This window comes from Hyla sarda, chromosome 8 (genome assembly GCF_029499605.1).
Source record: "Hyla sarda isolate aHylSar1 chromosome 8, aHylSar1.hap1, whole genome shotgun sequence".
In the NCBI taxonomy this organism is placed as follows: domain Eukaryota; kingdom Metazoa; phylum Chordata; class Amphibia; order Anura; family Hylidae; genus Hyla; species Hyla sarda.
In genome coordinates, this window is record NC_079196.1 from 144,725,305 (window position 1) to 144,740,128 (window position 14,824).

The following is a 14,824-nucleotide window of genomic DNA, read 5'->3' on the forward strand; positions in this document are numbered from 1 at the left end:
AGATAAAAGTTTGAGAGTAAGATCGTCACTATCCTCCCAGGAGGAGAACATTTGAAGAAGTAAATTAACATCCCAAGTGAAGTGATATTTGGGAAGAGGGGGACGTTTAAAACATACATCTTTAAGAAGTTTGCAAACAAGAGGATGATTGCCAATGGGGATAGAACCGATAGGAGAATGGTAAAAGAGAGGGTCGAATGGTATAGATTCATAGTTCGGTAAGCTTTACCTGAATCAAAGGAAGCTGATAAATAGTTCACGACTTGAGAGATAGGTGCATGTAAAGGATCCAAATCCTGTTGCATGCACCAATCAGACCAAAGTTTCCATACTGATTGGTAGGCGGTCCTGGTGCCTGGAGCCCAGGATTCAGAGAGGATATTTCTAGTTGTTTGAAAAAATTCTGACTCAAGGTCGATTGACATGATATTAATCATGCAACTAGAAGAAGTTGACGTGAAAGGATGAGAGGATGATGATTCGCCAAAGTATCCATTAGAACATGTGGAGGGATGGAAGTATACTTAATAAGGGGTTATTAGAACTATTGTTGATTTCTGGATGGACACTTGAAATAATATGCAGAGTTGAGTAGAAATAAACCTTGTCAGAGGGCGCTTTTCAAGAACTTCAGAAGCATCGAAATGAAAGCCAAGTAGGGATAAATGTGCTGGGAGGCACTTAGTTTATTACATACCAATAATTTCTCTTTTACCCATTCATACCTTGGGCCCAGCAGTTCGAACTTAGAAGATTTCTTCAGACCCCATAGGGGGATATGCACATGTTCACCGTAGTCAGGTGATCGGCCATCTTATAGAGCCCTCCTTGCCCTGCCATATTCAGGGACTACGGTACCTTGGGTAGCACAAGAGGCGATGTCCTCTTTTCTTTTCCACTAGGTCTCACTTGAAATAATACTCTGGGTATGAGAATGAATGGTGGGAAGGCATAAAGTCTTTGTGGTGGCCAAAATTGAAGGAGAGCATCTACTCCCAAGGCTTCTGGATCCGGGGGCCAACTGAAGAATAGGGGAAGTTGGCGATTGAGGTGTGAAGCATAGAGGTCTAGGTGAAGAGGACTCCATAGGATATTGATCTGATGAAAGATCCAAGGATCGCATTCATTGGTTAGATAGCAAGAGTTCCAATCTGCAACTCTGTTGGATAGACCCGGAAGGTATTCCACCTTCAAAATATTATTTCTATTTAGACAAAATAATTCTGTCCAAGGGAATCAAAATGAATGAATTTGAAATATTTTTGCAAAGCTCTTCAAGGCAAAAAATCCTGTTAAAAGCTCTAAACAGTTGATGTGGAGAGACAATTCCGTAGGGGGCCATTTGCCTCCCGTAGATTGGAAACCGTAACGAGCCACCAAAGACGCTCTTCTTTCAGTTCGGAAGAAGGTTGGATTTGTTAAATCAGAAGTGTTGAATTTTCAACCCTTGGAGAGCTCTGTAGTGGAGTGGAGCTGAGAAAATCACTTGAATGGAAGCTGAAAGAAGTTCCACGATTCGAGCTATAGCTCAAAGAGATATAAGATCTTTGTTGAATAGGACACAAATTTCCTATCTGATGGTCTTCCATTTCTTTGAAGGAAGGCTCACTAGGGTAGAATGAGCATTGATCAGGAATCCTGGAAACTCCACTTCTTGAGAAGGAATCAAAATGGATTTGTCGTAATTAATAAGGAACCCAAGGTTCATTTTATTTTAGCATTTTCGATTTTTACTCTACGCCTTCTAAAAATCATAATTCTCTTATATTTCCCTCCACAGACCCATATGAGGGCTTGTTTTTTGCATCACCTATTGTACTTTGTAATTACATCACTTATTTTACCATAAAATGTACGGCGCAACCAAAAAAATATTATTTATGTGGGAAAATTGAAAAGAAAACCGTAATTTAGCAAATTTTGGAAGGTTTTGTTTTCACGCTGTTTACTTTCCGGTAAAATTTAATTAACGATTAAAATGATACCAATTTTATATGCTTTTCTATAATTCTACCACTTAAAAAAATATCAAACCATTTTAACAAAATTATTATGTTTGAAATTGCCCTATTTTGACCACCTAGAACTTTCAAATTTTTCCATATATGGGGCGATATGAGGGCTAATTTTTTGCGCCATGATCTGTAGTTTTTATCAGTACCACTTTTGCTTAGGTTTTACTTTTTATTCCTTTTTTATTCATTTTTTTTGGAATAAAATGTGACAAAAAAGCAGTAATTTTGGACATTTTTTATTTTTTTACTTTTACGTCGTTCACCGTACAGGATATTTAACAATATATTTTAATATTTCAGACTTTTACGCATGCAGCGATACCAAATATGTGTATTAGTTTTTTTTAAGCTTTTTGGGGGTAAAATTGGAAAAACAGAACTTTTAGTTTTTTATTGGGGGAGGGGATTTTTCTAATTTTTTTACTTTTTTATTTTAAATTTTTTAACTTTTTTTTTTTACACTTTTTATGTCCCCATAGGGGACTATTCATAGCAATCAGTTGATTGCTAATACTGTTCAGTGCTATGTATAGGACATAGTACTGCTCAGTAATATCGCTCATCTTCTGCTCTGGTCTGATCGATCTCAGACCAGAGCAGAAGACCCCGGGAGATGGCCAGAGCAAGGTGAGAGGACCTCCGGCCGCTATTGCTGGATGATCGGATGCCAGCGGCAGCACTGCGGGCGATCCGATCATTCATTCAAAGTACCGCACTGCCGCAGATGCTGTGATCTGAGGGGTTAATGGCGGACATCCGAGCGATTGCGGATGTCCGCCATTACCGGCGTGTCCCTGGCTGCGGTTCTCGCTATCATGGCTGCGTGTAAATGTACGTCATGGTGCGCTAAGTACCACGTCACCATGACATACATTTACGTCCATTGTCGTTAAGAGGTTAAGAGAGAAAGAGTCCACTCCATGTGTAAGTGAGCTAGATGAATAGAGGACGCGTTGATTAGGATATCGTCAAGATAAATGATCAAGCGTACGCCTTAGAATTGCCACAATCTTAGAATTGCCACAACTAGTTTTAATAGTTTTGTAAAGCACCAAGGGGCTGAAGAAAGTCCGAATGGGAGGCATGTGAATTGACATTTTATATCTTTCCATATGAATTGGAGCCAATGTTGAGAAGAATGATGGATGGGTATTGTCAGATAGGCATCTTTTAAGTCGATTTTGATCAACCAATCATCCTTCATTAAAAGATCTCTGAGAAGATGGATGCCTTCCACCTTGAAGTGACAATATATTACAAAATCGTTCAGATGTTTTAGATTGATTACAGGGTGAAATCCACCATCTATCTTTTTTTTTTTACTAAAAACAGGTTGCTGACAAAACCTTGAGTGTGGAATGGTACTTGGATTATGGCATTTTTGTAGAAAGTTATTTTATTTCTAAATCTATCAGGGTTTGATCTTTCTTTGAAAAAATTAATTGGATGAGGTAGATGGCTTTGAAATGGAGTGGAAATGAACTCTGATAACCTTAAATTGTGTTGAGAATCAATCCAGTGATCGGAAGATATCCTCTCTCAAGCTGGGAAAAAAATGATGAAGTCTTCCGCCCACTGGAAGGTGGGAAGAATCCAAAATTGGTAGACTTACCTGTAGGTCTGGAACGTGTAGCAGATCTTTGGCCCCTTCGCTCTCTAAGGACATCCTCTGTAGGGGAAGAATGGAGGAGGAGCTTGTATGGTTGGGGCTGGGAAAGATGATCTGTCTTGGTTTGGTAAGCGCCTCTGTATTGGGGACGAAAATGAGTTGTGCGGCCAACATCCCCTACTTTTACCGTCCCGTCAAAAAATCTTACTGGGAAATACTTTTTTTCAAAGAGGCTTGTACCTTGTCTAATGAAGAAAATAGTCTGACATATTTGGATATTTCTTTTATGATTTGATCTCCAAAGAGAAAACCCTCTGTAGGGACAGAAGATTGGGAAGAGGCAAGGTGCGTTAACTGTGGGTCTATCGTATTTATCGCCGTATAACACGCACTTTTTAGGCTAAAATTTTTAGCCTAAAGTCTATGTTCGTGTTATACGCCGATACACCCCCAGGAAAGGCAGGGGGAGAGAGGCCGTCGCTGCCCGCTTCTTTCCCCCTGCCTTTCCTGGGGTCTAGAGCCCTGCTGCCGCCCCTTCTCACCCCCTGGCTATCGGCACCGCTGCCCGTTCTGTCCCCCTGACTATCGGTACCAGCGCCGATAGCCAGGGGGAGAGAAGGGGCAGCGGCACCCATTGCCGGCGCCGCTGCCCCGTTGCCTCCCCCCATCCCCGGTGGCATAATTACCTGGGTCGGGTCCGCGCTGCTGCAGGCCTCCGGCGTGCGTCCCCTTCGTCGTTGCTATGCGCTGCACGGCACGGCGCATGACGTCAGTGCGCCGCGCCGTGCATAGCAACAACGCAGGGGACGCACGCCGGAGGCCTGCAGCAGCGCGGACCCGACCGAGGTAATTATGCCACCGGGGATGGGGGGAGGCAACGGGGCAGTGGCGCCGGCAATAGGTGCCGCTGCCCCTTCTCTCCCCCTGGCTATCGGTGCCGGTACCGATAGTCAGGGGGACAGAACGGGCAGCGGTGCCGATAGCCAGGGGGAGAGAAGGGCCGGCAGCAGGGCTCTAGACCCCAGGAAAGGCAGGGGGAGAGAAGCGGGCAGCGACGGCCTCTCTCCCCCTGCCTTTCCTGGGGGTGTATCGGGGTATACATGCGCACACACGCACCCTCATTTTACCATGGATATTTGGGTAAAAAACTTTTTTTACCCAAATATCCTTGGTAAAATGAGGGTGCGTGTTATACCCCGATAAATATGGTAATTTTAGTAAAATGTACCTTTTACGTTCACTAATACTGCTGAAGAGGCAGATAGCCCTTTGGGCCCAACCTCTCATGGTAGGTATATCAATTGAGATGTCTGTGGCAACAGCATTTTCGGAAAGTTTTAAAATTTTTGTAAGTGGCCCCAGTAAGTCTAGGAATTTGTCCTGGCATAGGTAAAAACTATAGGGTCTAACTCTGGTGTTTGTGCTACGTTCATAGATAGTTTTGGCCTTGGGCACTCGGCCCTTAATTTATTTCTAGATTTTTTGTCAAGACCCTTATGGGGTCTCCTAAACTGTCTAACACAGTTGAGCCTGAAAATGAGGTGTCATCATATGAAGAATTTCTGCCCTCTGATGTATTTGGATTAAAAGAGGGGTCGTTGGAATCTGAATCATCAGAATAGTCATATTATTAATCATCATCATCATCATTGTCATCAGAATCAGTAATGTTAGAGTTTTCAACAAATGAGTCTGATTTGGACCGTTTAGAGGCTTTATTGATCCGAATATCACAGACCTCCTCTCGGGTAGAGGGTTGAGAATGCAACATCGGGACATCTGTAATATGGCTGCGAGATGTATGTGCATAGGTTTACGGACCCATTTCTCTGATAGTAGGTTTTTTGTTTTTAAGAGAAATATGGTCGTCATTATTTGTATGCCTGGCAATAGTCTGGGCTACTGCCATAGAAACAGATTTTGTCACAGAATCTTGCATAGAAGCCATGGCATTGTTAACAGCGGTTGTAACTGAGGGAGACACTGACTGGTCTACCAGTTCTTGGATTTGCTTATCTAGATCAATTACAGAGTCCTGTAGTTTAGATTTTTTAGAAGACATATCTCCGTCTAGAATGTATATATGTAAATGCATTATTAAATAATAGGTCATAGTAATAAATGTTATGAGTAAAAATTAGAAATTAGTAATGAACTAAATATGAATGAAATGTGAGAGAAAATAATATAAATGGGAATTATATACTTATGACAATGTCACTAGTGAGAATAGACTGGGGCAAAATGTATTAATTATTTGCATTAGCAAAAAAAGTCTAACAACGGCCAGGACCCGTGACTAATAGCGCACGGCACTGATTGCGGTGCCACGCACTATTAACCCATTCAAAGCCACGTTCAAAGTTGATCTAAAGTGAAAGTAAAGTACGGCCGGTTAGCTCAGTGGGCAGTTCGGGACCAGCGCTGCAAAATGACGGTGTCCCGAACAGCTGGCAGACACAAGGAGGGTCCTCATCTGCCTCCTGTGTTGCCGATTGCCGAATGACTGCTCAGTGCCGTAGATCTAGGCATGAGAAGTCAAGAGGCAGAATCATTGATCAATGTTATCCTATGAGATCAATGTAAAAGATCAGTGTGTGCAGTCTTATAGCCCCCTATAGGGGCTATAACACTGCAACAAAAAAGTGAAAAAAAAGTTCATAAAGACAATTTAACCCCTTCCCTAATAAAAGTTTGAATCACCCCCCTTTTCCCATTTAAAAAAAAAAAGTGTAAATAAAAATAAACATATGTGGTATTGCCACATGCGGAAATGTCTGAATTATAAAAATATACAATTAACTAAACCGCATGGTTAATGGCGTACGCGCCAAAAATTCCAAAGACCAAAATAGCGTATTTTTGGTCACTTTTTATATCATGAAAAAATGAATAAAAAGCGATAAAAAAGTCCAATCAATACAAAAATGGTACTGCCAAAAACTGAGCCCCATACCACCTCATACGCAGAAAAATAAAAAAGTTATAGTGGTCAGAAGATGACAATTTTAAACGTATAAATTTGTGTGCATGTAGTTATGATTTTTTCCAGAAGTAATACAAAATCAAACTTATATAAATAGTTTATCATTTTAATTGTATGGACCTACAGAATAAAGAGAAGGTGTTATTTTTACCGAAAAATTTACTGCGTAGAAGCCCCCCAAAACTTACAAAAGGGCATTTTTTCCTCAATTTTGTCGCACAATGATTTTTTCCAATTCACATAGATTTTTGGGTAAAATGACTGATGTCATTACAAAGTAGAATTGGTGGTGCAAAAAAAATAAGCCATCATATGGATTTTTAGGTGCAAAATTGAAAGAATTATGATTTTTTTAAGTTAAGGAGGAAAAAAAATGAAAGTGCAAAAACCGAAAAAACCCTGAGTCCTTAAGGGGTTAAATCTTTATCTCAGTTCCACATTATTCTAGCATCCAAATTTGTGGAGTGTCCAGAAGTAAATTAATTATAATTACTAAATACAAAGTCAAAAATGGATTTGAAGAGTCTCAGTCTCTCCTTTATGCATGTCCTCCATTTATGATCTGTTCCAGGCTTTGTATTCAACATCCAAAAGCAGCCAGTATAGCCAGAACAAAAGGGTGGACATTTATCAAAGCATTTAGTTGGTTTTTTTTTGCTTAAAATTGTCGCAAAAAAGTTGCACGTGCGACTACGCTCTTTTTTCTGCGACTTTTTGCATGTGCAGAAGCAAAAAGAAGCAAAAAATAAAAAATCTTGCTTACCAAAGCAAAAAGTGATTTTTGACTTGCAGTGGTTAGAGATTTATCAAGTGCGAAAGTCACAAAAAAGTCGCATCGCATGAAAAAAACAGCTCAGACATGGAGCAGAAAAAGCCACTACCAAAGCAAAAAAAGGAAAATTGCTTAAAGGGGTATTCCAGGAAAAATCTTTTTTTTTTTTTTTTTTTATATATCAACTGGCTCCAGAAAGTTAAGCAGATTTGTAAGTTACTTCTATTAAAAAATCTTAATCCTTTCAGCACTTATGAGCTTCTGAAGTTAAGGTTGTTCTTTTCTGTCTAAATCCTCTCTGATGACACCTGTCTCGGGAAACGTCCAGTTCAGAAGAAAATCCCCATAGCAAATCTCTTCTAAACTGGGCGTTTCCCGAGACAGGATTTAGAGAGAGGATTTAGAAAGAAAAGAACAACCTTAACTTCAGAAGCTCATAAGTACTGAAAGGATTAAGATTTTTTTTATAGAAGTAATTCACAAATCTGTTTAACTTTCTGGAGCCAGTTGATATATATTAAAAAGTTTTTCCCTGGAATACCCCTTTAAGTGAAAGAAATTTATCAACAGGCTGAAAGCAGTTGATAAATAAGTCGCACATAAGCAAAAAAATAACTAAAAAAAGGAATACATAAGCAAACATTGATTAATGTCCCCCTAGGAGGTCACCAGTAACAGTTAAATATCCAGTATATGCACACATATACATGTGTGTATATACTATATCTTACCTGTTAATGGTGACCTCCTTTTGTTCTGGCTATATTGGATATATGTATATATATATATATATATATATATATATATAAATATATATATGAATTCAGGTAAAAGAACAGACATGGTGCACATCTACAATCTTGTATAATGATCTGATTGCTTCTCAGCATAATATCAAAAACTAACAGGTTGTTAGTATACATTTTTGATCAAAAAGTACAAGCCCACTCGCCACATCAAGGCCACCTATTTAGAGTGGGTCCCTAACGTCCCTAGCATAAAATGGCATAACTTTCTGGAGCCAGTTGATATATATTAAAATGTTTTTTCCTGGAATACCCCTTTAAGTGAAAGAAATTTATCAACAGGCTGAAAGCAGTTGATAAATAAGTCGCACATAAGCAAAAAAATAACTAAAAAAAGGAATACATAAGCAAACATTGATTAATGTCCCCCTAGGAGGTCACCAGTAACAGGTAAATATCCAGTATATATACACATATACATGTGTGTATATACTATATCTTACCTGTTACTGGTGACCTCCTTTTGTTCTGGCTATATTGGATATATATATATATATATATATATATATATATATATATATATATATATATATATATATATATATATATAATTTGGCCAGCTGCATTTTTGTAAATCATTTATTTAGTTCTACTGGAGCATGACATAAAATACTGGAGCACTTAAGCTATATAGCTAGGTCATCGTTGAGGGGAAGTACTTTGTTGACTTGTTCCAGACAGTTGATGCAGAAAATAGAAAGGTGTGCAAGCTGTAACCTAGTTTGCCTTGGGCCTGTTATTTCAATACTCCAGATATTGCAGTTAAAGAAAACACTGGAGACCATTTGAAAACAATTTATTTTGCTACAGTCATTGTAGAAGTCACTAACACACAACTCCTAAAAATATATACATAAATGTGGCATCATAGAACATTGAGCAGAGGTTTAGAAATTGGTTCTACATTATAAACTCACACAATTAACATATATATAAATGTAACCTGTACCAATATAAAATCAATCTAAAAATGTGATCATTTATATAAATGTACGCTGACAGCCAATGTAAAAATCTAGTAATATATTTGCATTATTGATGAAAAATGTGTTGAATGAGATATATCCAAATGATTCTAAAGAAAAAAAGTAGAGTATTTGCACCTAGCAAGCCTATTGTTCAAACAGCTGTTGCAAAATGAGTGGCAACATGTGGACTATAGCCATAGGGAAGAGGACTATAAAGATTAAAGGAGTACTGCAGTCTTAGACACTTATCCCCTGTCCCAGCGGCCAGACCCCACAATCTCCCATACGGGGACCCGGCATTACTATGTACGGGGAACTGGCTATTGCACATGTCATCGACCTCACTAAGGTCGATGACATGTCCCTCTATACAGCTCTATGGGAGAAGTGGGGATGCATGAATGCTGTATCTCTGCCTCTCCCATAGAGATACATGGAGGGGCGTGTCGGCTACGGCATCATGGTGCACCAGACACGCCTCCTGCACGGGGGAACAGTGTCAGAGTCGGGGCTCCATACAGTAGACCACGGGGGGGGGTCCGAACCCCCCCCCCGGATAGGGGATAAGAGCTGTACATTTACTGCGCGACTATGAAGTGAGCGCAGGAGCTGTGCTCGCTTCATGCATGGCAAGTCCTTGTGACTGTCAGCAGCCGCGGACTCACCGGTAATGGCGGACATCAGTGATCGCTAATGTCCGCCATCGACCCCTCAGATCCTGTGATCAATACAGATCAAGGCCTCTGCGGCAGTGCGGCACTTAAAATGGCTGATTTGATTGTCCGCAACAATGCCGTGGGGATATGATCAGCCAAGATGGCAAACAGAGGTCCCCTCACCTGCCTTCGTCTGTCTCCCGAGGTCTTCTGCACTTATCTGCCTGTCAGTAGACCAGAGCAGGAGATCGCCGGTAATACTGTTCAGTGCTGTGCCTATGCATAGGTGTGGTCAGCCAGCTCAAATCCACGTCCGGTCAATGCAAGGAAAGGTGTAAACGTACCCAGCAAACTGTAAACAAGAATTTCCAGCATGGCAGCTTCTCTTATGAACTTCCAGCTTTATTGCAATATAAATAATCCAGCACACAAGACAGGAGAATGGTGATGCATTTCGATGTGATCACCAGACCTTAGTCATACAACAATGGATTTAGAACCAGAACCCTATATAGGGAGAGTAAGCTGGCTTGAATCAAAACATCTGTGGAACCCAGTCAGCTTAACGCTTTACATACTCTTAATACACAGTGAGTTAAAATCATTCATGTTTATAAACATAAATAAGGTGTAATTTCAAAAGTCACAGGGCAATATATAAGGACACAAATGTAAATGTATAAATCTGTAAAACGCTAGACATATAGCGGGAATATAGAGAGAGAAGCACAAATAAAATGCATCAAATCTGCATGGTGTGAATTGGTGTCAACATCCCAAATAACAGATGATGAGAGACAACCACACCCTATGCATAGATGGAAAACAGGGAGACATCAAGATCCATACACAACCACATCCATACTGCAAGTAAGAAAAAAGCTTTATATAAGGCAGAAAAAACTAAAATAAATATACCAGTGTCTAACTATAATATAATTCACAGTGTGCATATCTGAGGAATCAGTAATGAATAACAGTGTCCATATGTTTATTGAGACCCTGGGGAAAGTATGCCTATGCATAGCACTGAACAGTATTAGCAATCTAATGATTGCTATAAATAGTCACCTATGGGGACAAAAAAAGTGTAAAGTACATGTACAATTTTTTTTTTTTATGTGAAAAAGCCCCTCTCCAATAAAGATTTAAATCACCCATTTTACCCATTTTAATAAAAAAAAAGCATTCAAAAATGGTAAATAATAAACATATTTGGTATCTCCACAAGCGTAAATGTCCGAATTATAAAAATATAATGTCAATGATCCCCTATGGCAAATGGCATAAACGTAAAAAAGAAAAGTAAAAAATGTCAGCTTTTTACATTACATTGCAAAAAATAATTTTTTAAAGCAATCAGAAAGTGAGCATACACCCCTGTAAATTAGAAAGTTAGAGGTGGTCAAAATAAGGCAATTTTAAACCCTTGGGGAAGGAGGGTTTTTCCGTTTTTGCACTTTCGTTTTTTCCTCCTTACCTTTTAAAAATCATAACCCTTTCAATTTTGCACCTAAAAACCCATATGATGGCTTATTTTCTGTGGCACCAATTCTACTTTGCCGTGACATCAGTCATTTTACCCAAAAATCTACGGCGAAATGGAAAAATATCACTGTGCGACAAAGTTGAAGAAAAAACACAATTTTTTTTATTTTTGGCGGCTTCCGTTTCTATGCAGTACATTTTTCAGTAAAAATGACACCTTATCTTTATTCTGTAGGTCTATACTATTAAAATGATACCCTACTTATATAGGTTTGATTTTGGCGTACTTCGGGAAAAAAATCATAACTGCATGCAGGAAAATGTATACATTTAAAATTGTCATCTTCTGACTCCTATAGCTTTTTCATTTTTTCACGTATGGGACATTATGGGGACTAATTTTTTGCGCCGTGATCTGAAGTTTTTAGCGGTATGATTTTTGTATTCATCTGACTTTTTGATTGCTTTTTATTCATTTTTTCATGATATAAAAAGTGACCAAAAATACGTTATTCTGGACTTTGGAATTTTTTTTGTGCATACGCCATTGACCGTGCGGTTTAACACCTTAAGGACCCAGCCCTTTTTCAACTCAAGGACCCTGCCATTTTTTGCACATCTGACCACTGTCACTTTAAGCATTAATAACTCTGGGATGCTTTTACTTTTCATTCTGATTCCGATCTGAGTGTTTTTTCGTGACATATTCTTCTTCCTGTTAGTGGTAAATTTTTGTCGACACTTGCATCATTTCTTGGTGAAAAATTCCAAAATTTGATGAAAAAATTGAAAATTTAGCATTTTTTTTTTTTTACTTCGAAGCGCTCTGCTTGTAAGGAGAACAGACATTCCAAATTAATTATACAGGATGGGCCATTTATATGAATAAACTTTAATAAAATGGGAATGGTTGGTGATATTAACTTCCTGTTTGTGGCACATTAGTATATGTGAGGGGGGAAACTTTTCAAGATGGGTGGTGACCATGCTGGCCATTTTAAAGTCGGACATTTTGAATCCAACTTTTGTTTTTACAATAGGAAGAGGGTCATGTGACACATCAAACTAATTTCACAAGAAAAACAATGATGTGCTTGGTTTTAATGCAACTTTATTCTTTCATGAGTTATTTACAAGTTTCTGACCACTTATAAAATGTGTTCAATGTGCTGCCCATTGTGTTGGACTGTCAATGCAAGCCTCTTTCCCACTCTTCACACACACTGATAGCAACACCGCAGGAGAAATGCTAGCACAGGCTTCCAGAATCCGTAGTTTCAGGTGCTGCAGAATGGGCAAAACTAAAATTGTAGCAGGGCCCTCAGTTTACGCAGAAGATTTTGTTCAGACATGAGGCAAACTTTTATGTGAATGGTGAAGTTATCAAACTATTGCTATTGGTCTGATGCCAACCCACATTGGATAGAGCCCTCCAAGACTATTGGAACACAAAAATTCATGGTATGGTGTGGTATATGGGGTAAAAAGATAGTGGGGCCATTCTTCATCAATGGAAACCTCAAGGTCACTGGATATGCGAAATTGCTACATGATGATGTGTTTCCCTATTTATGCACTGAAGCTGGCACATTCCCTGTATTTTCCAGCAAGATGGTGCACCACCACATTATGGGTGTCAGGTCCGAGCATTCCTAGATGAACAGTTTCCTGGAAAGGGGATTGGTCGTCGTGGGCCAGTTGAATGGCCCCCAAGGTCTCCCGATCTCACCCCCTTAGACTTTTATCTTTGGGGTCATCTGAAGGCAATTGTCTATGCTGTGAAGATACGAGATGTGCAGCACCTGAAACTACAGATACTGGAAGCCTGCGCAGGCATTTCTCCTGCGGTGTTGCTATCAGTGTGTGAAGAGTGGGAGATGAGGGTTGCATTGACAATCCAACACAATGGGCAGCACATTGAACACATTTTATAAGTGGTCAGAAACTTATAAATAACTCATGAAATAATAAAGTTACGTTAAAGCCAAACACATCATTGTTTTTCTTGTGAAATTCCCAATAAGTTTGATGTGTCACATGACCCTCTTCAAATTGAAAAAACTAAAGTTGGATTCAAAATGGCCAACTTCAAAATGGCCGGCATGGTCACCACCCATCTTGAAAAGTTTCCCCCCTCACATATACTAATGTGCCACAAACAGGAAGTTAATATCACCAACTATTCCCATTTTATCAAGGTGTATCCAGTAGACCCAGTTTTTGAACTTTTACAAGGGGTAATAGGAGAAAAAGCCCCCCAAAATTTGTAACACAATTTCTCTCGAGTAAGGAGAAACAATGGGATTTTAGAGAGTAAATTTTGCTGAAATGGTTTTTGGGGGGGATGTCGTATTTAGGAAGCCCCTATGGTGCCAGAACAGCAGAAAAAAAACACATGCCATATCATTTTGGAAACTACACCCCTCAAGGCAGGTAACAAGGGGTCCCGTGAGCCTTAACACCCCACAGATGTTTGACAACTTTTTGCTAAAGTCGGATGTGTAAATGAAAAAAAATTGCAGTTTTTTTCCCCAAATTTACCATTTTTACAAAGGGTAATGGGAGAAAATGCCCCCCAAAATTTGTAACCCTATCTCTTCTGAGTATGGAAATACCCAATGTTAGGACATAAAATGCTCTGCGGGCGAACTACAATGCTAAGAAGAGAAGGAGTCACATTTGGCTTTTGGAAAGCAAATTTTTCTAAAATGCTTTTTGGGGGGCATGTCGCATTTAGGAAGCCCCTGTGGTGCCAGAACAGCAAAAAAAAAAAAAACACATGGCGTACTATTTTGGAAACTACACCCCTTAAGGAACAGTGAGCCTGAACACCCCACCGGTGTTTGACTACTTTTTTTTGTTAAAGTTAGATGTGTAAATGAAAAAAAAAATTCTTCAATTTTTATAAGGGATAATAGGAGAAAATGACCCCCAAATTTTTAACCTCATTCCTTCTGAGTATGTAAATACCCCATGTGTGGACGTCAAGTGCTCTGCTGGCTCACTACAATGCTCAGAAGAGGAGGAGCGCCATTGAGCTTTTGGAAAGAGAGAGTCAGGGGCCATGTGCATTTACAAAGCCCCCCCATGGTGCCAGAACAATGGACCCCCCCACATGTGACCCCATTTTGGAAACTGTAAATCTCACAGAATTTAATAAGGGGTGCAGTAAGTATTTAAACCCCACTGGCGTTTGACAGATCTTTGGAACAGTGGGCTGTGCAAATGAAAAATTAAATTTTTCCTTTTCACGGACCACTGTTCCAAAAATCTGTCAGACACCTGTGGGGCGTAAATGCTCACTGTACCCCTTATGACATTACGTGAGGGGTGTAGTTTCCAAAATGGGGTCATATATGGGGGGGGGGGGTCAATTGTTCTGGCACTATGGGGGCTTTATAAACACAAGTAGACTTCAATTCCGGACAAATTTTCTCTTCAAAATCCCAATGGCAATCCTTCACTTCTGAGCATTGTAGTTCATCCACAGAGCACTTTACATCCACATATGGGGTATGTTCTTA